Here is a 25520-nt window from a genome sequence, read left to right as displayed (position 1 = left end):
ATGTGGAGAGGGAACACAGCAAATGTAATTCGTTACTTCCCTACACAGGTCAATCTCTATTCGTTACTATCACTTCAAATTCATAAGTTAGACTAGGATTTCGATTGATGTACCAAACTGAAATGTTACATGTATCCTGTAACAGGCTCTGAATTTTGCTTTTAAGGATTACTTTAAACGTATGTTTAAGTTCAAAAAGGACAAAGATGGCTACTGGAAACGGTTTGTTGGAAACTTGGGATCTAGAGGTGCAGCTGGTGCTTCTTCTCTTTAATTTGTTTATTCTCTAGACTATGCTCAGACTCGTCTAGTCAATGATGCGTAGGCAACAAAGAAAGGAGGAGAGAAACAATTTAATGGTTTGGTAGATGTATATAAAAAAACTATGAAGATAGATGGTATTACAGGACTGTACTGTGGATTCAATATCTAATGTGTTGGTATTATAGTCTATCAAGGTCTTTACTTTGTAATGTATGATTCTCTCAAGCCTATACTTCTTACTGGAAAAATGTAGGTTGCTATACTGGTTTAATTCTTTCTAGAATTCTAGTCACGTCGTACTAATGATTTGATTATTAGTGAGAATTGCAGTTCTCGAGTAGTTTCATGGTTGGTGAATGGGCATAATGTGTTTATGTATGCAAAAGAATAGAATGTGAAATCGTTGCAAAACACTAAACTCTTGTTCATGTATGTACCTTTCTATAATTCCAGGATAGTTTCTTTGCAAGTTTCACTCTAGGTTGGGTGATCACAAATGGAGTTGACCTTGCCTCTTATCCAATTGACACTATTCATAGAAGAATGATGATGACCTCTGGTGAACCTATTAAGTACAAGAGCTCCATGAATGCATTTTCCCAGATCCTAAAGAACGAGAGAGCTAAATCTTTGTTTAAGAGTGCTGGTGCAAATATTCTTCATGCTGTTGCAGGTGCTGGTGTCCTTGTTGGGTACGACAAGTTACAGGTGATCATGTTTGGGAAGAAATATGGATATTAAATTGGGGCTTTCTTTTTTTCTTAGACACATTTCTCTGTTTTCATTGTGATCGTTGAAGATTTTCCATATCTTGGATGATTTGAAGTAACCTTCCTATTCGAAACAAGTTATCATAGTGAGATTCAAGCTAGTTTTCCCCACATTTTCTTCAGATAATTTTCCTTTTTTGTTGCCCCTTTAATAAAAAGGACTTTAAGTAATAATTTGCGGTCTGCCATATTGTATTCTTGTATAGGGAATTATTTACCTCTACTTGTTATGCTTCATTTTCTTACTTACACGTTGGAAATTAAATAAATATTCAAGGACAAGTAAGTAGTTACTGTAACTAATTTATTGTAATGATTTGCTCTGCTCATTGTAGATTTGTTAGTAGTTTGAGAGTATTTGTTATAGTTAGGCACATTTGTAGTTCTTCAGTTTGTATAAGTTGTTCTAGTGGCTAACCTTTTCATTAAAGATTCCATGTTCCAACTGTTTTCTGGTTGTAGGGATTTACTTGGAATAGGGAGGGACTTGTTTTGAGAGGTGGATAGATTTTTCATATTGTTCGGTTTGAAATTTTTTTGTTGTGAGTTTTCTCTTCCTATGACATAGACCTTGGACTCACATGGTACGGTGCACTTTTGTTTTGACTTCTCGTGATACTTCTAAATTTCTAAGTTGGTATTTTTGTGGCATCAATGCAGTTTAGCACAAGGGTAGGCCAATTGTGATGGGTTGTTGTAGTTGCGTTGCCGCTTCCTAAGTCCATAGGTTTGACTTGTTGAAAATATTTTTGCATTGCATACTTTAGTGCTTTTTAGCTTTACTGTCTTTAATTATTTTCTTTTTTTTAGGTGCTAGATTGTCAATCGGATGCGCACCATATAATTAATGAAGAACACTAGCTTGGATAGCTTGGATCAAATTCGAAGAATATATACATTTGTTGATTTTGCTAAGTTCTAGTTTTGAAGAAATTTCCCCAAATAAGTTGATAGTTGTGGAAATTTTGTAAGACGGTGTATTGGCAAAGACCTCTATGGTTGTGTGAAATACTTTTGCAATGGATGATCTTATCTAATGAAATTATTATATTTTGTTATGGTCATTGTGAATTGATATGGGGTTGTTGTATTTATCTACGTAAGCAGCATTTGGCATAATTTGCAAATAAAAAAGAATCAAAATTGTGCAAAAAACGCGAGATGTCTAATGCGGCTAAAAACACTCTTTTGCAACTATACTATTTTTGCAACGCTCTAGATGCAACTAATAACTTGAACCTTTTGCAACGAACAAAGTGTAGCTAATCCTATTTGCAATGCCTCAAAGTGTAGCTAAAGGTACACCTTTTGCCACGCGTGATGTGTTGTTACAAGTTATCTTTTGCAACGCCAGTCGTTGCTAAAAGTTGAAATATTTTCAAAATCAATTAAATTTGAAAAAAAGAAATAGCATCAAGGATAAAGTAGTAGCAACGACTAATGGCGTTGCAAAAAATTGAAATCTTTTGCAACGCCCTATTTTGCGTTGCAATTTAGCTTTTGTGACCCACTTTTTAGCAACACCTTTGCGACGCCCTGTTTGGCATTGCAATTGGTCTATTGCAACACTTTTCATGACTTTCTGCAATGGTATATGGCACTGCAGATGAGCTTTTTTGTTGTAGATGGGAGATTCCTATACGACGACCGCGTTATTAGACCTGGGGGCTAGTGTTAACTTACTCCCGTTTTATTTATATAGACAAATAGGTCTAGACGAGATGCAACCCACTAAAATGACGTTGTAATTAGCTGATCGGTCTATTAAGTATCCTAAGGGTGTGGTCGAAAATGTGCTGGTAAAAGTTCAGGATTTCTACTATCCGGCTGATTTTGTCATCCTCGATACAGAAGTCGCTAACGACTCTATCCCGATCATCTTAGGGCATCCTTTCCTGGCAACTGCCAATGCGCTCATTAATTGCCGCGATGGTTCGATGTCCATGTCTTTTGGCCATCTTGCTGTTGAAGTAAATGTTTTTAAAACAAAGACACATTTACCCGATTAGCCTATGGATGGAGAGGTTAGCATGATCGAGAGCTTAAACCGAGATTATTTCAACAACACGTTCCCTAATAATCATATGCCCAAATTTCTTTCCTTTGGAAGTTCAGACTCCAACATTTTCATCCCTACACTAGTCGATACACATATTACGGATGAGGACGAGATACATGACTTTCTCAAAGATATAGAGGACTATCATAGTAATGTGGATATGACCAATCTAGATGAGGAATTCGATGAGTTTCTTAGAGCAGGTGATGATTCACCCTATCAAGAACTACTTCGCACAACATCCACCTCGACTCCCTTCCTTCCACCCTTTCAAAGGAATCTCGAGTTTGCACTCAATACTTTTATTTCTCTAGTGCTTCATAATTTTTTAAATCTACCTAGTAAACAAATACTTCAGAAGGACAAACCATTTGACACCTTCATTTTCAGACTTGAGACAGTCCCTACCTACACCATGAATGAGTTTTGTGTTAAACCCACATCCTCATTGTCTACATGCTTTCCCTCTACAACTTATCCATATCCACCATATTCTCCACAACCATTCACTTTTCCACACTTATTCACTAGGACACCCTCTCATTCAAAAATGAAAAAGAAGGTGAATGCTAGGTTACGTTATAGGTCTATCCAACTTCGCTGTCATTTCACTAGGTTGCGTCATAGAAAATCTTGGTGCTTGATTATGTTTGGATATGTTTTCTGTGATATTTATTTATGGAATGATCCACAACTATTTCGATTGTTGATATATGATAAACTGCATGTTCATACATATGTTTAGATAAAGTCTCGAGTATCTGACTATAAACGACTCAATTTTTGTGTTTGGTGCATTTTCTTTCATTTCCATATATTAGTGAGTGCACCATTAAGGTAACTGGGCCCTCCCAATAGAGTGTGTGGCTGTAAGTACCGGATCCTAACTCTATGTTTAACATAATTCACGTTTTCCACTCTTGCATGTTTTCTCGGATTTTTTAGTCATGTTTCTTTATGGGGTGAATTATGTCTTTCTTGCTTATTGTTTTTCCTTATAAAAGTAAATATATATATATATATATATAAAAGAATAAAATAGTAATCTAAGAAGTCTCGGGAGTCTGACTTTAAAAGACCCACTTAAAAAAACAAATTTTCTAAACTCTGTTGTAAAAAATTTGTTTGGGGGTGGGGTGTTCGTGTTTTCATTCTAGAATGTTTTATGTCCCATTAGAGTTGTTTAGGCCATTTAATTGTAATTCAATTCGGGTTGACATATTCTATGAATTTATAGTTCATTCGTTCGCATAACGTATGTCATGCACGCACTTCGAGGCGTTTTCCACTATCTTATATGTCATCCACGATCGGAATAGAGTGTTTTATGGATCATTGGATTGGAAATTCTCTCCTGATCATTTCCATATCTCATTCGCAAAAATCGGACCGGTAACGAAGTGGCAATATTAGTTTGAAGTTGCGCGAAAAATCGAAAAATTCGAATTGGGCTTGGGCCCAACCCGCGCGCACCGGCAGTGCACCTGCGCTCCTTACCTTCGCACCAACAGTCACGTTCTTCACTTCCAAACCGCCATTATCGACCACCAAAGCTTCAAAACCTAAAAAAAAAAAAAATTAAAAAGAAACCTAATTAAACCCACGCCTACATTCAAATCAAGTTCAAATCTTCTCTAAAACCAAACCACCACCAAATCCACCAACTTACATCACCAAAAACCACCGAAAATTACAAAAATTCAAGCTGTCGCGCCACCACCACGCCACCACCACTGTTTGTTTCATTCGGTTGACTTAAATTCCAACCCCACATCCCATTTAAACCCCTACTACATTCCAAACACTCCAATGGCTTAACAACGTCGAATTTTGCCGGAGCAAGCATTTATTGGCGACCATTTTGCGCCGTTTTACGGTGACAAAATGATTAGTAGAGACTGGAATAGCTTGTGGTACTCGACCGAAGCCTTTTACCATGAAGACTTAGTCCGACGGTTCTACAACACGAGAGAGTTGGAGGGGAGTAGAATTTTTGTTATGGTGGCGAAGAGGAGGAAGGAAGTAACTGCTGGGTTGTTGGTTGAGATTCTAGGCATTCCGCCTAGAATCCATCTGGATGCCACGTTACAGGAGTCCTAATATAATGGGGTAGAGCCGTTGATGAATGTGACAGTTACCGAAGGGAACTACAATGCGAGCTCACATTGTGTTCGCCAGGCATCCCTTAGAACCAACCAGCTGGCTGCAGCTCAGTGGATTGGTCGGAACGTCCTAGGAAAGGAGAAGGTCAGCGACATCGGTCTGAACTGCCTCCACATTTTATGGATACTCTAGGAGCAGAAGTACGAGTTCTGTATCTTGGAGTTTATGTTTAACATGATTAGGGGAGTAGGGAAGTCTATAGCACCTCTCCTTGTGTTGATAACCAAGATCATGCTGAAGTTGAGAGCAGCTCCGGCGTCTGATAGGATTTACCTCATCCTACACCGAAATCCTCGTATCTATAAGGATTGTGTCCAACGAGTTTGGAGGTTGCCTGAGGATAGGGAAGAGGATGAGGAGGATGGTGGAAATGAGAATGCCTCGGAGGATGAGGAGGACTTGACTTGTTTTGATGCTGATGCCTTGGAGAGGTGTTGGTCAGATGCAGAACGCATGGCTATGATTCATCGTGGCATGCGTTCACTCAACACTATCTGCGAAGACCTCCGGACTCGACAGGCTACTATCCACCATAACTTCGAGATCCGTACCCAGCAAGAGGATGAGCGGTGGGAACAGATGAGGACTGAGCTAGAAGCTCAGCGCCAGTTCCGGGCCGACATGCTTGCACACTTCCCACCTCACGGGGATTCTCCTTCTGAGGACACACCATCGAGGCACGAGTGTCGTCGCCGAAAGACGAATGGTGCTGGCCCATCGGAGCTTCGAGAGCCATCTCCTGGCGTGTGCCCTCCGCCACCAAGATCGCGGGTGGTTAGGGATAGTATAGTTTGATGTTTTTTTTTTTTTTTTTTTGTAGTTTTATTATTGTTAGTTATTTTAATGTAAGTTTTAATTCCATAATTTGAATTTGTAGTGAAATGTACTTCGAATGAAAAATTTAATATAATGCGGTTATTTTCATTGTGCGTGGTTGTTTAATATTGATCCCACCTTCCCAAATTGTTTGGGGGTGGTGTTATCTATTCCAGCATGATTTTTATATGACCCTCATTTTAGAAGTTATTGCGGAGTCAGGGTGAAAATATGGCCGATTAGGCATATCTATGAATAAATATCATGGTAGGATGAAATCTCGATAAAATAGGTAGATTCTATCCTAAATTCAACCTAAAAGATACTAGGTTTGTTTTAGAATCAAGAAAATGAGTTGTTTTCGTTTTCGGGTTTGGAAATTTTAGTATTTCCAGAAACTGCCGTAAAAACTTTTTGGCAACTTCCCGATCCGTTTTAGCAACTTAAAACCTATATAAACTTCATTCATTCTACACTCACAACCCACATTACACCTAACTTCCATCACTCACCTTTCACTCCCACGTTTCCCACGTTTCGTCTGATTTTTCGATCTTCAGCACCTCGGAGCGCACCTGCGCCCCAGAGGAGCGCACTCGCATCTACACATTTGTCGAATTTTTGTACAGGCGCTTTTCAGCAAAGTTGAGTAGCGACTCACGCTCAAACACTGGAATTCCAAAATCATCAGAGCACACTCGCGCCCTGACTTCCGTGGACCAGAAAAATTCCAGTTTTCTGCGGGTTGTTCCCGGGTCATTCGCATCTATTCCAGAGTGTAATTTTGAGATGACATCTCCTACGTTGATACCAGAACAATCTTTCGAAGATTTGTTCCAAAGCACAACTTATGGTGCTTGGTTTCGCGAGGCGATCACATACGTAGGCTGGGAATCGCTTATGGTAAGACCTGATGCACTTTATTCTCTAACACTAGCATCTTCTTTTTACGATAACTACATTTTCTTTGAGAGACCAGATGGAGAACAAGTGTTCTCCATCAACATTAATGATGAACCAATGGAAATTACCAGGTTCTAGCTAGCATTTGTTCTTGGACTTGCTATGCCCGCTGAAATACAAGACCCATGGTGCTATTGGGTAGATAATATGTATGTCTACACTTATGAGTTTTTGCATGAGTCCTATGGGGCAGGCATTTTCCGTATCGAGGACCAAGGGGAATATAACGTCGCCTTTGGTAGCCTGTCCATGAACATAGGAACTGTTATGTTTTGGATCATGCTAAATATTTTAGGGAATGGCGTTTTTCTTCTGTGAATGATGCCACTTGCGGCGTCTTCCTTGCTTTTAGCCACGGGACGTATGTGCCATGACCTTCCCCGAACCTTGATGTCTAGTTTAGCACGAGCCCATAGCATGAGGCATAAGTATCTTCTTATGCCTGTTCTAATTTCCCATATTATGTTATGTTTCTTTCCTGTTTTTTGTACACGTTTCAAGGATTGGATTACGGTCGACACTGTACGACCCACCAATAGTATTATTCGATCTTTCCGTGCAATGACTTGGCAAGGGTGGAGGATACATCCTCATCAGGTTGCACCCTACACCCCGTCAGACCAAGTGGCGCTTAATAGGTTAGCAATAATAGATGATAAATGGTGGGAAGCCTGGCAAATTATCATGGCATGGCAGGACGCGAAGGAACCTCACTTCTTTATGGAAGAAGATGATGAGGAGGATGATGAATAAAGCGGGAGATAAGGTCAGTTTTAATTCTAGTTAGTGTCTACTTATGTCCCAAGCAATTTGATTCTTGTTAACCCCATAATGGGTGGAACTCTTATAGAGTTGAGTCAGTTTTTATTTCCTATATTAGTACGTTCTAACTTTGTTTTGCAGATGTTCTTGAATTTCACGCGTTTCAATGGTATTTTTCCTACCCTCTTTATTTAAAATACTTTGAGGACAAAGCATGCTTCTTGTTTGGGGGGGGGGGGGCATAGAAACACGTGTAATTAAGGCATCTGTTAGGATATAAATATGTATAATATGCATTTGTTTTCTAGTTAAAATTTTAAAAATTCAAAAATATAAATAAATAAGTTCATGCTATACACTTAGGAATATTGGTATTGTTTTCCTTCTCTATGCTCTTAATAATCTAGAAGTCTCACGTAGCTTTTGCATTAGAATAATTTTTAGAAACTTAGGTTAATATGTAGGTAATAATCTTTGCATCTATCTATAAATATATTACATGAGTATCTATGATTGTTAGTAGTAAGTTTCTGAAATCTAGGCTAGAGTATTTATTCTACAAATCCTGTGAGAATATAGCCTAAAGCCTTATATGAGCGAAACATTTGAGAAATGACACAAGGGAGAAGTAAAATCCGGATAGAGAAATCACACGTCCACTTGCTTGATCACTATGCCATATCCTAAGCGAGAATTTAGGCCCTCTTTGGATCGATATAGCCAGAAATTCAAACCTATGAATTATTTTATGCTAGTCGCCCCTCTGAGCCTTTCTTTAGCCTTTCATAAACCACAAATCCTTTACCCTGTTACAAAACAAAACAAAATAAAAAATTCAACCTACCCAATTTAGATAAGTCTGAGAATAGAATGAGGAAGAAAGAAGAAGAGAAAATCCTGTGTAAACAAAAGTTAGTTAATTGCTTCAGAAAATAAAGATAAGAAGTTTCCATCCAAAGAAAAGAAAAATAAAAATAGAAATAAAATAAAAACTCAAAAAAAATAGAATAAAAGGAGTCAAAAGCCAAAGAAAAAAAATATATGGCTAAGGATGGAAACAAAGTGTAGAAGCAAAAGTAAATAACAAGGTTTTCTCTAGTTACATAATATGAAGACTCTATTATCTCAGACTTGTCCTTTTTGAATATCCATTTCCTTCCTTCTTAAACCATCTCCTAATCCCATGAACACCTAATAAAGACCTCTAGCTCAATTAGGAATAGGTTAGTGTGATAGTAAGTGGCAGATGTGTTTGATCGACTCGCTTCCTTGTTGTCATTGAGATTGTAAGGTAAAGTGTGCCCACCGCATTAATCGAGTAGCTAAACTTTAGTGGAAAAATCAGAGTGTTGTATCTTGACTATTATTGTGAGAACCTACTTAAGGACTCTATTCCGAGTTTCAGAAACGAACCTGCTAGGCATTTCATAGTATTACTCATTGTATATATGTTTATTGTAGATGATTGATTATTATGCATATATTAGCTTAGGTTTCGACTTGATTACTCTATATGCATTGCTAGTGAGAGGTATAGTTAATTTAGAGCATGAATAAGGAAACAATAGTTTTATTTCTTAGTCGTTGTAATATAGATGAAGTTTGTAAGTACCTTCACTGGAAAACTTTCTCACGAGGGTATAACTCGTCCACTAGGGAATTCCTAGTGGTTTAAGGCCTTGTTGCATATGGTCAATGCAATCACACTCAGCGAAACGAGAGTAGATAGAACTCCAGTTTTGGTCACTTATTCTAATTTCTCATCTTTGCTTGAGGACAAGCAAAATGCTGTTTGGGGTGGTTTGATAAGAGCCCAAAACTGTAGTTTTAACCCTGTAACAATCATACTTTTAGACCAATTATGTGAGTATTAATTAAGAGTTAATACTAATTACGTGTTTTTATGCATTTTAGGTTTCAAAGTCCATTATGTGCAGAAATGTGCCACTTTAGCGAGATAAAGGAGCAAAGGTCAGTTACTAAGGAGTTTCGTGATTAAAGGCCAAGATTCAAGAAGACAAAGCCTTTCTAAAGCCCGGTCAAAAGCTGAAAAGTCGACGCGGGCAGAAACAGCACACAGAGTGAGCAGAACTTTCGAAGGCCGTATCTTTGGACTCAGACCTCAGAATTGGGCCTACCTTATGTCAAAACGACCGCCTTGGAAAGAGCTTTCCAATGGTCTAAGTCTCGACCCAATAAAAGGAGCAAAAGTAGACGAAAAGTCTGTTGAAGCCATCTGTAGCTGAAGAGGCCTTTTTGGACTGAAAGAATTGGGTTTTGGGCCTGATTCTCTGGCCCAAAACATGGATCCAAGCCCATGCATGATTTTTAGATCTGAAAGTATAAAAACAAGAGCTTGACTCTTTGTTAATGGTAGCTAGTTAGACCTAAAACAATAGATAATTCTAGATCTAGTTTTTCATTAATTAAATTAAGTTTAGTTTAATTTCAATTATTGTTTTAGATTAATCTTTAGAATCATTGTTCTTCATTAGTTTGATAAATAAAATAGCTAGTTTGTCAATTTCGATTCTTGTCATTTACAATTGTTTAGATCTAAATTCCCTTATTACGTAGATAGTTAGGTTAGAAAATAAATTAGGTTAGGATAAGAAAAGTAGCCATTAAACCTTAGTTCTAGATCTAGTTTTAAATTAATTAATTAGTTTGTATTCTTGCCTTAAATTCAATATTAAACTATTGTTATTGCTATTCATTAGATAAATAAAGTTAATTAGTTCTCCATAATCTAGTTTCATTTTCATTTATGTATTAGCTTAAATCCTTAGATTTACTTATTTGTCATTATTAGTTTAATTTAATTATTGCATGAGTAGTTTTGAATTGAGTTTAAACAAGCAAAGTTTCAATCTTTATATCATGTCTTGTTTGAATTCCATTGGGAATGATAGCGTGATGATTCTCGGCTAAACCCCCATTAGAGGGGGTTGAGAAGCCTTGATGAAAGCTTGATTCCGATTATCGTAGAGTCGTCGTAATTTCCTTTCCACTCTAGAAACGATTAGTTCACCATGAGAATGGGTGTAATCGTTCACATGCTAGTTATGAATTGGTAGAAATGCCATGTGTAATTAGGGATTAGGAGTAACTGTTGTTCTCATGGGCGCTTCATTCAGATTACGACAATTTGTCGTTAGTAGGATTAAGTCGAGTTAAGGTGGAATCAATCCCCCTCTAACTACTTATCAAAGAATCGACGTAGCATTCCCATAGTTGTTTTAATAGTCGACTAGTTGCATCTTGTGGGTAGTTGCATCGTAGTCTAGTTGCCATTTCGGTAAATCTCTCATTAGACTTTAAGACCGATTATTTATAGTGTAGAGAACACAATGATGGAAGGACTAGGAGTGGAACGAATTTGTTACTCCACTCTATTTCGATAGAATTGAGAGTAGAAAACTTGATAAATATAGACTCGTATAAGTTTTAGTTTACTTACGTTTTGAGTTTCATCGTTCATTTCGTAGGTAAACTATCTTTTTATGTCTTATCAGGTTATATACTAAAAACATTACTTTTGTATTAACTTTAATTCTTTATATTTTGAATGAGAATCATACGGCCATATGTTATGCATATTATATATGTTATTAGTTATACGCATGTCTCTAATACTTTATGTTGTAGACGATATGGTGTGTGGTGACACACAGAAGATCATATCATCAACCTTATAAAGTATAAGTAATCGTTTACAACCTAAATGGATTTGGACAAACAATTTGTACGGTTGTAGTATAATATGGTATTAGTCTATCTTGACTATAGGATTACACTAGTACATTTTGTGTGTATTGAATAGGACCAAGTGAGGTTGTTTCTCTTTATACTGACTATATAAGAGAACAAACACCTCTGTTATTATGGATGCTTGTCCTCTTAATCCGGATATAATAATGGGCACTTACTTGCATTGTACGTTGCTTTAAATCATCAATGAGTGAGATTCATTTGTGAATCAACAAACTCGATGGATTGGGTAATGACATTGTATGTAAGGTGTGCTGTTGATTATAAAGGAATCCGTGACCCGCAAGAAGTCGGGTTGATGATGTCCCCTTGAGGAACTCATAAGGATTGTCATGTAAACCCTGCAGGTGAATTTAATCCGACATGACAATGAGGTTGAGTGGTACTACTCAAGGACATAAGAAGTTGATTAATGTAGTTGTTAGTAACTTGACTTAATCAACGGGCATTCGATATCTTAAACACGGGGAAATCAATAAGCATATAATATGGAGCCCATAAACGTAACACATAATTTGGGATTAGGGCGGTAGTGCAACAATGGCCTTTAGTGGAATAAGCCATTTGTTGACGGACTTGGGCCGTGTGTTCTGGGCAAACATGGGAAGCCCAAGCCCGTCAGGAGGCCCAACCCTAATTTCTCCTCATGGTCCCTGTTGTAGCCTATAAATAGAAACCCTTCTCTCCTGGCCGAATTCACTATTCTTTGTTTGAAAAAGAGAGGCAAGGAAAGAGAGAAAGAAAGGGTTGGTAGATCGTTTCCCACACAACGTCCATTCTAAGGATAGGAATACAATAGAAGATCAAGATGTTGCTGATTTCATAGAGCTTGGATTCTCAGAGATAAGAAGATGATCTCAAGGTATCATTTCTAACCAAACGGTGGACACCCCTTATTCCGCTGCGCATGGGTGTTTGCGGTTCGTAAATCATTTGGTGCAACCATAACGGTTCCTACAAAGGGGCTAACCATTTTTTGTTCCTAGTGATCGAGTTCCAGAGAAATTGGATTATACAAATGTCATCCCTTTGATTCTGCACTTTGGGTATATATAAAAGTGGAGTTCTCTATATCCATGGGATGTACCAACACTTAAATTCCTTACTCACGTTCTTCATGTGTATTGTTAGAGAAAGGGTTTCATTCCAACTTAAGACAAGGATGGCATTACAACTAGAATGGGTTAAAGGGAAACTAGTGAGAAAGATTTTTGATGGTTGAGTTATACTAAACTATTTAGCTTGATTTTAGATTCTTAAATTATAGGTTATGTAAACATGCACCACTAAAAAGAGAAATGGATAGATAGAAAGGTGTGGAGAGTTAAATCCACTCATGTGAAGAAAAACCTCTATTGCTTGGATCTAGTTATTGTATCTCTAATCTTTCTTAAAATTCATAGACAAATCTTAATAAAGATTAGAGTTTTAATCTCCAACAATATGTTCTTATCTCTAATATCATATTGCTAGTATGAGAAACAAAAACAATGACTTATCTATAAGAAATCACCTCAATTCATAACTAGACTCTACACCAACTATCATTTTAGGGTAGGATATAAAGTCAAGCTTATTGTCCTAACAAGTAACTAGAAAATCAATAACAAAAGTTGTTCCTCACATGAGCATCATTAACCCTCCACAAAGGAAGGCTTTAGCTCATGATCATGGGATTAATGGAATACTACAAGTTTATCTATGCTAATGTAAGAGGGGAAGAAGAAAAAGAAGAATAACACACTGATTTATCTAAAGGAATGTTGAGTATTAATCAAGAACTAAAGAGTTCCAACCATTAACATGTTACAAGAAAACAACTAAGCTTAGAAAAGAAAATGTATGAAAGTGAAAGTAAGATAATTAAAAAGTCTAAGGAGTTAACCCCAAAATCAGTCCACATTAAGTGCTTTTTCTCCTTCTTCCCACATGAATCACCTCCCACATTTATTACATTTATTAAAATCCTATCTTCTAAAACCAAAACATGCTGCAAATTAACACTATTTTGGATAACAATGCATTTCACCACATGCAAGGTGTCAATTTGTGCCAATAATTTGACACTTTTGTCTTGACTTGCTCTATGATTGATGACTCATCTTTTCTTATGGGCCTACAAAGTGGGTCCACTTGTTGTGTCCATTGATGAGCCCGGACGTCAATTTCTGCAAAATCTGGCCTAAGGTAGAACTTGTCGTACTGATTGTTTGGACATCTTACTTGCCAAAATTGGAGTACAGGTTCAAGAGATATGAGCTCCGGAAGTTGACGCTTTTCTTCATGTAGTCCCATTCTGACTCGATTCTGTCATGTTTGAGTCCTCGGGATTTAATCCGGCTTTGTTGAGCTTCACATGGGTTGATTTGGAAGACTTCAGATATATACATTATTCTCGTGCTTTAATGCAGGTTTAACCATTATTTTCACATTAACTGCGAGAACCTACAAAAGTATAAAAATATATTTATTTCATGATTATTAAACACATAATTAACCAAGTTGATATGTCTCTACAAAGTTTTGGGTGCTTATCAGGTATCTCTCAAGGTTTGTTTTTCAAGAAAGTTGTATGCCTCAGTAGCTCCTTTGTCCATGAAACAACTACCATTCATAATATCAAGCGTCTCTTTTTTATGATCGGAAAGACCATTAAAGAATGAACGGACGAGGACAGCGGTGTCAAGTTAATGATGGGGACATTCCAAAAAAATATTGGTAAAGTGACTCCATGCTTCGGTAAATGATTCATGAGGATGTTGGCGATAGAATTGGATTTTCTGAAGCATTTCAGTAGTTTTCTTATGAGTGTAGAATTTGACCATGAAAGATTGCACAAGTTTGTTCTATGTGTTGATGGATTGTGGTGGTTGAATTGCTAGCCAAACTGAAGCTTTATCAGCTAAGGTGAAAGGAAACAACCTTAACAAGACTTGCTCATTGGAGACGGATGGATGTTGGAAAGTGGTGGCAACTTGCTGAATCCTACGAAGGTGATTGTACGGTTTCTCATGGTCTAAACCATGACAAACAAATAACAATCCAAAATTGTTGGGCAGCATTCAAGAATCACCCGCAATATCCTCGAGTTTGATACAGGAAGAAGGTAAGGCAGTATAGAAGTCCAAAAGGGGATTCCCTGTTGGTGGATTTTTGTCAGCCATAACGAATGGAGTTAATGGCGTCAAAGGATTTTGATGATTTTGATTAACAGATGAAGAACTTTGTTGAGGTGAGAACTTACGCAATTGCTTATCGTATTTTCACCTACGATAAGCATATTCAAATTCTTTATTATTACTAGACCTTAATCTTATGCAAGGATAAAATTAAATCTGAGGCACAAAAAGAACTTATTTTTACATGAATTTTATCATTTACGTAAGAATTAGAAGTGAACAACGTAGGCCAACATTTTTGCTAATATAGCAGTGAAGCGAGGAATACGTGTGCATAAACCAACAGCCAGGTCACATGAGAGATATGAGGGAGGTTTTCCGTGCAAACACATTCCTTAATTAGAGAGCCTCAATCTTTCAAGTTTCCTAGACACCGTTGGAATATGATTATGATTTATGATTTTTTTTTTTTTTTTTTTAAGTGGACATTTTATTGATATTGATAACGAATTTTACAAATAATTAGGACAAGCGTACAAATAATTAGGACAATTTTACAAATAATTAGGACAAATAATTTTACTGAGGTGGGACAAATCTGAAGAGAAAAGACTTGGAGTAGAGTGACGTGGATCCAGTGATGGCCAAATATCTAACTTTTAGCCACATTAAGAACCAACCCGTAAGAAGGTCCTTCTTCCTGAATCATACCCAAAGCTGTCGTCACCTGTTCTATATCCCCAATCAGAGTCCCATCATCTAAGTACCACGCCTGTAGCAATAACTGACAACTAGACTAGATCCGTAGAATCAGAGGATGCAACACCAGTGCAAATAGAAGGGGACCCAAAGGGTCGCCTTGCTGGACCCCAGTAGCAGACCATATGTGGCCATCCCCCACGTATAACCTCGCAGGTTGACAATACAAGTACTTGACCTAAGGGGCAATACCTGTGCATCGAATACAAACCTCTTTCAACATGATGGTCCGATCAACCATGTTAAAATCATTCTGAAAATCCACTATCAACATAGAAAGAGAACTATTGTAGCTGTTAGCATACACCATACGGTTGACAGCGTGCAAAATTGCCTCTCCTCCACCAGAATCACCCACCCACCCCATACTAGAAATCATCTAAGTACCCAACCACATCTCTGGAAACTCCTCTCATTGCAATCTTGGAGACTAGCCGACGGCAAACCATGCCCACAACTATATGACGAATACTATTATCTGGCTTAAGAAGTGAAGTAAGCGGAGCACTAGCTATGAATTCCGCTAATGACTATGGACATCATCCCTGTAACCAAAGATTCACCACAGGGGTCAATGCATCTAGCAAATTAGACGATATAGCTGCTGCAGCACCACTCATGGCATCCAACAAGTGTTGAGCACGTAGACCATCACAGCCACAAGAAGTTCCTTTCAGAAACGACCTAATGCATGACAAAAGGGTGTCTCTCTCTACCAACAAAGGGTAAAGATTAGTTTTTTTACAAATTATGCATAGGATAAAGGCACAATATAATAATTATTATCATTATTATGATTAGTTTTTTTTTTTTTTTTTTTTTTTTTAATTTTTTTATTATTATTTTTTAAGTGAAAATTTTATTGATAATGATAATGAATTTATTTATTTATTTATTTTTTTTTCAAGTGTAAGTTACTAAATATGCATATAAAATCTAATCATGCAAACATAGTTCATTCATACGTAGCTATAGACGTTAGTATGGGAAGAGATTATACTCATACGTATATATATACTAATAGGCAAAGATGTATCATCGATATATATTTCTATATTAACAGGCATTTATACATCAATAATACGTATATGGAGGCTAATAGTCAAATATATATTACGTATACTTATATCTACGCTAACAGGCAAGTCAAAACCACTCATAAGTATATACTACTAGGCAAAGATGGATCACCATTTTCTTCCTTATGAGTTCAAGTATCGATAAGAATTCTATTTCTTACTGTTCATATGTTATGGTATGAATATACTATACCAATTGTTATGTATGGATGATGAGATTTCATTGATACAAAGCCAACTCCAATAGACGTATTGAACATTCCCGTTGGCGTGCATCCAGTAGGAATTGAACCTACAAATTTGGCAATTATGAGTTGGGCGCTTTAACCATTCAGCCATGGATACGTAACGGGGATCGTCGTACATCATGAATAACCAAATTCCAATTGAAATGAAATCCTTAGGAGGAATCAATGAAGCATGAATTGAAGTAGTGAAATGACATCCATTAAAATCCTGGATCTTCAAATTGAGAGAGATCAAGAATTCTCACTATTTCTTAGATTCGTGGACCAAATTCAATTTCGTGGGATCTTTCACTCACATTTTTTTCTACATAAAAACTAAACATGCAACGTAAAATAATATACTACTCTAAACGACACATATTTTGCATAATAATTTGAATTCGTCAATACTCAGTGAGATTGCAAATGTCATATAGAGAGCAACTTCACCCCGAAGGGCTTAGAAACAACTTACCCAACTCAGATTTTAACCCTCGTTGGAATGTTCTCTTTCATGACAAAATCAAATTATTGAACAAAATAGTGCACTCATATATAGATAGATGCTAAGCATGCAACAACATCCACTGTCACGTATATATATTGTAAACATTCAAACAAATTCCATGCATGCGTATATATAGGCTATCATGCAAATAATAATATACAACATGCTAATATATAGAGACGGGAGTGTTAAGAGTTGAAACCTGGAAATGCCCGTGCTACGCTTATAAATAACGCCTTCAACAGCCCTGTTCCACGTTCTTATACTGTTGGAACACGATACAAGTACTGTTCTAGGAGGTGTTTTTTCAACTCATATGCAACCTGCAAGTGAAACAAAAAATGATAGTAGTGAATCAGTATGAAAACATGAAGAAAATTCGAACAAACAGGAAAGCAATAAATGAAAGAGATTAAAGGGTAGGAGTGGGGTTCCCCATGTTGATATTCCAACTTGTATCGCAGCTTCCTTTAGTCTTTAGGATGGCAGTGTCGCCAATTGATAATCACACTTTTGCATGTGTAAATAACTGATTCTCACACACACTTAAATACGACCGTTCAAATACCTCGCTCACGTGTACGTTGTAATTTATTTCGAGCAAGGGTTTCGTTCCAAACCAAAAGGCTAGAACTCAAGTTAAAAACCAAACGGAGATTTCTCTAAGAGGAACTTATGTGAGCAAGATTTTACAAATATTATTTAAACCTATTTTCCTAGGTGACTTAATATGCATGCTACTAAAAATGTGAACCTAATAAAGAAATCTAATGGTTGTTAAATAAAATATCAAAAAGACATAAACCTCTAATTTAGATATAAAGATTTTATTGGAGTACATGTAAAGACATAAAAAAGATTTTTGTTAACAACTTAAATATAAAACACATTACATTACTAGAAACCTTACATGTAAACTTTTAAACTCCAGAACAAAACTAAACTACGGAGCGAAAGTTATTTCTTGCTCATGAAGACATCTTTTTATAGCAAATGAGAGTGCTCATTTTCTTTACATCCACGTAAATTTTAACATCCAACTACATCCATAAATGAGAAATCTTGATTTTTTTTTCTAATTAAGACATTAAGTCACCTAATTAAGCTACCAATCAGGACTTTTTTGCCAAAATCAAATAAATTTGTTTGCCACCTAATCATGTCACCAGTTAGGACTTTTTTGCCACTTAATTAAGCTACCTAATCATGCCACCAATTAGGACTTTTGTGCCAAAGTTATGAACAAAAGTCTTTTATTGTTTTATTGCAGCTTGATTTGTGTGTAAACATGATGTGTGAGCTTGGCTGCCAGATTCTGTGCGTCCGCACAGTGGGTCCCTCATGCCTCGACCAGTGGCAGGTCCAAAAAGTTGACTTTTTACAAAGTCCCACCAATGAGTAGAGCTCGCCGCACTGATCTTTCTGATGGTTCATTTTCCGCCATTGGAGTCCAGGTTTAGTAAATACAGGCTTCGGAAGTTTGATGTTTTTTCAGCTCTTTGATCCTATTTAGAATTGGAACTGTCCTGTTTGATTCCCTAGGCTTTAGTCGGGTTTCATTGAGCTTCACGTGGGCTAAATCGAAATACTTCATGTATGCCAATTATGTTTATAATAAATAAGAGTTAGTAATGTTTACGTGTTTTTGTGTATTTCAGGTCTTGAAGCTGTTTATGTGCTAAAGACACTATTTTTGCATGGAAAATGAGTCAAGATGATTACCGAGGAAGGTCTATGTTTAAAGGCCAAAAATCATGAAGAAAAGCCTTTTTCACTCCCAGTCAAAGTCAATCTGGGTAGAAAAGGAACAGAAAAGTCAACAAACTTCAACATGCCGTGGGCCTCGGAATTGGGCATACTTTATGCCAAAATGACCAGATCGGAACCAGATTTCCAATGGACCCAGTCCTGCCCGAATCAGATCTATAAAAGTGGATGAAAGGGCACGAAAGTAATTTCCAGTAGCTATGGTCTCTTTAGTTCTAACCTAATAGACTTTGGGATCACATTAGAGACCCAAAGTCCCCCTTCTTAGCCCATGCACGAAAATGTAACCCAAACCCTTTCCTATATAAAGAGGGTTAATGCTAAACTTTCACACAACCCTCATTAGTTTAGTTTAGTGTAATTTAGGTCTCTCTCTCTCTAGTTTTAGTTTAATTTAATAAGTTTGTAGCCTCCATAATTCTCAATCAATAAAAAGCTTTTAAGTTAGTTTTGAATTCTTGTTCTTTATTTCATGTCTCTTTCTCATTATTCTATTAGTTAGAGTCCAATGAAACAAGGATAAACCTCCCTTAGAGGGGGTTTAAGAAGCCAAGTGAGGATGAGTAGTTGTTAGTATTTATCGTTTTGCTATAAGCGTGTCAAGTCCATTAGTTGTGAGGTTCTAAAGATATAACTCATAACCAAGGGGCTAGAGTCTAGAAACTCCACCAAAGAGATTTGTGGGGGTGCTTAGGCTCTCAAACTAGTGAATCCTTGCTCCGAGAGGACTTGATATTCACTAGGGATCAAAAAAGCGATTATATAGCTAACTAATAGCTAATCGAATCGCATGGTGGAATAACCCCTCTCTAATCCCTTCTCCTCAATTTATATCTATTGTTTTGCAATTTATATTTACTATTTTTGAAATTAACTACTCTCATTAGTATAATAGAGTATTGAATTAGAATGTGCATCCAAGTAATGATGTACAACTACAGTGGTACGAACACGACACTCCGGCCTCTTGATCTACCGATTTAGAGAGTATTACATACTGTTTTTCCCTACTCATATCTACTATTTCTCACATGATAATCTACTGTGTGCATCAAATTATTTAAAATTCTTTCTTATCAATATACATCAATCTGCATAAATTACCCATTCCCTGGCCAGGAGAGATGTTTAGATGATTGAGCATGCATTTCACGGTCAAGGTGTAGGAACCGTTATGGTTGCAACGAATGATCTACGAACCGCGAACACCCACGTGTAGTGGAATAAGGGTTGTCCACGGTTTTAGTTAGAAATCATACCTTGAGATCGGCTAAGATAACTCTGAGAATCCAAGATCTACTAATCCGAATCAACCTCTTGATCTTCTATTGTATTCTTATCAATGGAATGGACGTTGTGTGGGCAATGATCTACCACCCTCTTCTTTCTCTCTTGGCCTCTCTCACTTACAGAATTTGGAACCAATTTTAGATCTACTTTTCTTGAGCAAAACCTTGAGAAAAAAACGGCAAGAGAAAGAGGTTTATATTTATAGGCTACAATAGGGACCATGAGGAGAAATTAGGGTTGGGCCTCCTGACGGGCTTGGGCTTCCCATGTTCGCCCAGAACACACGACCTAAGTCCGTCAACAAATGGCTTATTCCACTAAAGGCCATTATTACACTACCGCCCTAATCCCAAATTACGTGTTACGTTTATGGGCTCCATATTATATATTTGTTGATCTCCCCGTGTTTAAGATATCAAATGCCCATTGATTAAGTCAAGTTACTGACAACTACATTAATCAACTTCTTATGTCCTTGAGTAGTACCACTCAACCTCATTGTCATGTCAGATTAAATCCACCTGTAGGATTTCCATGACAATCCTTATGAGCTCCTCAAGGGGACATCATCAGGCCGACTTCCTGCGGGTCATGTATTCCTTCTATAATCAGCAGCACACCTTAATTACATGCGGGTCATGGATTCCTTCTATAATTAGTAGCATACCTTACATACAATGTCATTACCCAATCCATTGAGTTTGTTGATTCACAAATGAATCTCACTCATTGATGATTTAAAATAATATACAATGCACATAAGTGCCCATTATTATATCCGGATTAAGAGGATAAACATCCATAATAACAGAGGTGTTTGTTCTCTTATATAGTCAGTATAAAGAGAAACAACCTCACTTGGTCCTGTTCAATACACACAAAGTGTACTAGTGTAATCATATAGTCAAGATAGACTAATACCATATTATACTACAACCGTACCAATGGTTTGTCCAAATCCATCTAGGTTGTGAACGTTTACTTATACTTTATAAGGTACTGATGATATGATCTTCTGTGTGTCACCACACACCATTTCATCTACAACATAACGTATTAGACGCATGTATATAACTAATAACATATATAATATGCATAACATTTGCCCATATGATTCTCATTCAAAATATAAAGAATTAGAGTTAATACAAAAGTAATGCTTTTAGTATATAACCCTATCACAAGGTTGGTAAAGGGAAGCCGTAAGCCCGCTGCTAGTTGGCCAACGGTTATAATTATTGCTTGAGGATTACCACTTTAGAACTTGGTCCCTCTCCGAGATCTAGCATAGTGTCGGAGAAGGACATTATTGGGAAGTAGATACGCAGCTCGAACCAGCTCTAAATTGGATATTTTTGGGAAATAAGGGTTTAACCCATGACTCCATATACTGGTATCTTCTGTGATGTCATGCTCAGATTCCGAAGTCACCATCTAGAATGGATGACATGGTAGACGATTAGCAAGAAAAGTAATTTCCTAGGATTGGTCATCAGGTGAGCATCTATCAGAGGTCGATGCCGAGGTAGAGGTACTAACTCTTATCACAGATTCGGTATTTTCACTAGACATTTTGTTATCACTAGAAAAAATGAATTTTGAATTAATATTATATACTCTATCGATACTACTATCACTCTATTCATTACTATCATATATTATATCATTTATTGTACATGTATCGAAATTTCGAGGTGGTGGTGACGGAGTTCTAAGAGGTGGAATCTGACATCTTGTCATAAGACCTCGATTTCAAAGCCAGAAGTGCATCGAGGTAATTTGTCTAAAATTACCAAAGGTTTTCTCCTAGCCATACTGAAACAAATAAAAACATGAATTTCAAGAAAAACCTATATAAAACTATTGTAGTATCGAAAAAGTTTAAACAGTGCATATTAACATAGCATTCATAAAACCCTAAATTCAGCGCTTTCTAAACTAAGAAGATGAACAGACTGTAGGAACCATTATTCAGAACAAATATTTCTACAAACCACGAGAACCACGCGCAGCGGAATCAATGGGGTTCTCACGATTTTGAATAGAGAACATACCTTTTGAGAATCGGCTTAGATGTAATCTCTGAGAATCAAAGCTTTATCAAATCCGAAATCAACCCCTTGATTTTCTGTTGTATTCTTTTAGAACAGATTGGACGTTGTGTGGGAAACGATCTACTAATCCCCTTCTTTCTCACAAAGCTAGATCCAATTTTGGATCTATCTTTCCTTGCCTCTTTTTCTAATCTAGTGAATAGTGAATTTCAGCCAGAGAGAGAGTATTCTATTTATAGGCTACAACACGAACCATGAGGAGAATTTAGGGTTGGGCCTCTTGACGAGCTTGGGCTTCCCATGTTCGCCCAGAACACACGGCCCAAGTCCGTCAACAAATGGCTTATTCCACAAAAGGCCATTGTTGCACTACCACCCTAATCCCAAATTACGTGTTAGCGTTTATGGGCTCCATATTATATGCTCGTTGATCTCCCCGTGTTTAAGATATCAAATATCCGTTGATTAAGTCAAGTTACTGACAACTACATTAATCAACTTCTTATGTCCTTGAGTAGTACCACTCAACCTCATTGTCATGTCGGAATAAATCCACCTACGGGGTTTACATGACAATCTTTTTGAGCTCCTCAAGGGGACATCATCAACCCGACTTCTTGCGGGACATGGATTCCTTCTATAATCAACAGCACACATTACATACAATGTCATTACCCAATCCATCGAGTTTGTTGATTCACAAATGAATCTCACTCATTGATGATTTAAAGCAATGTACAATACATGTAAGTGCCCGTTATTATATCCGGATTAGGAGGACAAGCATCCATAATAACAGAGGCGTTTGTTCTCTTATATAGTCAGTATAAAGAGAAACAACCTCACTTGGTCCTATTCAATACACACAAAGTGTACTAGTGTAATCCTATAGTCAAGATAGATTAATACCAGATTATACTACAACCGTACTAATGGTTTGTCCAAATCCATCTAGGTTGTGAACGATTACTTATACTTTATAAGGTACTGATGATATGATCTTCTGTGTGTTCACACCATATCATCTACAACATAAAGTATTAGACACATGCATATAACTAATAACATATATAATATGCATAACATTTGCCTATATGATTCTCATTCAAAATATAAAGAATTAGAGTTAATACAAAAGTAATGCTTTTAGTATATAACCCTATCACAGACATGGTAAAAGTAATAAATAAGATGAACATATACAATAAAAATAATAGTTTAAAAGTTAAAATAGGAAGGGATTTTGTTAAAATTCTAACATGTTTGCTTGAGTTTGCAAAAGAAAAGAGGATCAATGTTTCGCTGAGAAACCTGAGAATAATAGCTCTGAGTGTTTGTTAATGGCGGTGTTTGTTTGTTTTTTTTAGATTTTCTAAAAAAGTGAAAAGAGAGAAAGTGCCAGCGAGGCTTTATACTCGCGAGTTTGGGAGTCTTTTCAACTTCCAGATGCAACCGTTTTGTTTTTCCCAAAAAATTTGAATTTTTAATGTCTATCATCATTTTCTTGAGAAACTTGAAAGTTTCGAGAGGGGGTGATGTTGTGGAAAAATATCGTCAGCTGATATTTCAGCCTATATATACTTGTAAATATCGAGATATCAACATAAGGGTCGATATCTCTCTATATGTTGAATGTTGCAGGTATGAGCGGGAAGAAAGGGAGGAAGAAGAAGAATGGACACGCGTCATCAGGTGATTGGAGCAAAGGCATTTGGAAAAACTATATAAAGAAGGAACTAGAAAAGAGAAATGATTATCTTCTTCCCCACAAAAACATTGTAAACTGGAGAGAAAAAGAGAGATTTGTAACCACCATTAGAGATCAATAAAACTTGGTTCAGTTCATATCAAATCTAATTTCAGTTTTCAGTTATAAACGTTTTCATCCATCAATCACACTTGATCACCACACACACCACGCACAACAAACAGGGGAGGATACAAACAACACATTACTCAGTGCACATCACTAGTGTTGGACTGGAAACTTGAACCAGTGACCTATTTTGATCTACGACTCTAATACCGACTAAAAGATGAGAATAAGAAATAATTACAAAATGAGTCGAGTACATAAAGAGTGGGCAGAAAACACAAGCTTGCATGCTAGAGTGGACAACACGATTATATATTGCAGCATATTGTTCATTTATAGTTTTAAGAAATTTTCAACCACTTTCAATGGACTGTTTAGTTTTTAGCCAGAGCATAGCACACATTATATATGTAACTAAGTTTGTGTAATGCCCTACCTCATGGATGTCTTTGAAGAGAAGCTCCCAAAAGCTGCCTCAACTGAATATACGAATGTGTATAACTATAACGTCAGTAATGACAATCTGAGCCTCCAACCTTTTTGATGCCTATATCCGTCGCTACCAGATGGTACTGTGGTCCACCGTCATCTGTGTAATTGATGTAAGAACTGTTATGGATTGATAGTTCCTTGAGTAAATCCATTTTGAACAACACTTTTCTAGTGCCTACCCAATATAAAGATAAACTACCCTTGTACTGATAAACGCCGCGCGTCCTCAATATCATAATAAGTACTAAGAGTAACAAGTTATTATTGAATTTGCAACACCATTATATTCAAATATTCAATATTACTACATTCAAATATATTGAACAATGGTTCACTATCCTAATAACTTCACACGGGTTACATGAGCTTGACATGATGTATATATATAGATTTGTCACATGATGTATTTTCTGTTTTAAATTGGCAATCATATGTTGTATGCATAACTTTCATCTAGCTAACATTTCAATATTTCATTCATTTTGTTTTTAATACAATTACCCTTTAAGGAAAAATAACCATGAGCTTGACACAGGTTATACATACAAGATACAACCTAACAACTTAACCATGAGCATACTACCAAACAGTGTAACACTTGAGAGCCTCTAATCAATAATAATTGGTTCTTATAAATAAACCCTAAATAAATTGTTGACGAAAGGATGAGTCTAAATGAAGAATTGCAATCCAATCAAATTTTGGAAAATGCTTGGATCGGACGTTGACTGAGAAATGAGGATAGAGTAGCCCATTGAATCTGCCAGACAAGTTTTATTCCACTTTCAGACGTGGCCCCCACTTGAAGATAGTGTGAAGTACCCATAATACCCATCCACAT

The 25520-nt window shown here is 36.8% G+C and overlaps 1 pseudogene; it reads left to right on the top strand.

The window, feature by feature from the left end:
- Positions 1–1005, top strand: LOC147493253 (ADP/ATP translocase 1, mitochondrial-like; annotated as a pseudogene).
- The last annotated feature ends 24515 nt before the right edge of the window (positions 1006–25520 follow it).

Source organism: Coptis chinensis, chromosome 6, assembly GCF_015680905.1.
Source record: "Coptis chinensis isolate HL-2020 chromosome 6, ASM1568090v1, whole genome shotgun sequence".
Lineage (NCBI taxonomy): Eukaryota > Viridiplantae > Streptophyta > Magnoliopsida > Ranunculales > Ranunculaceae > Coptis > Coptis chinensis.
This window is presented reverse-complemented; position numbering and strand designations above follow the sequence as displayed.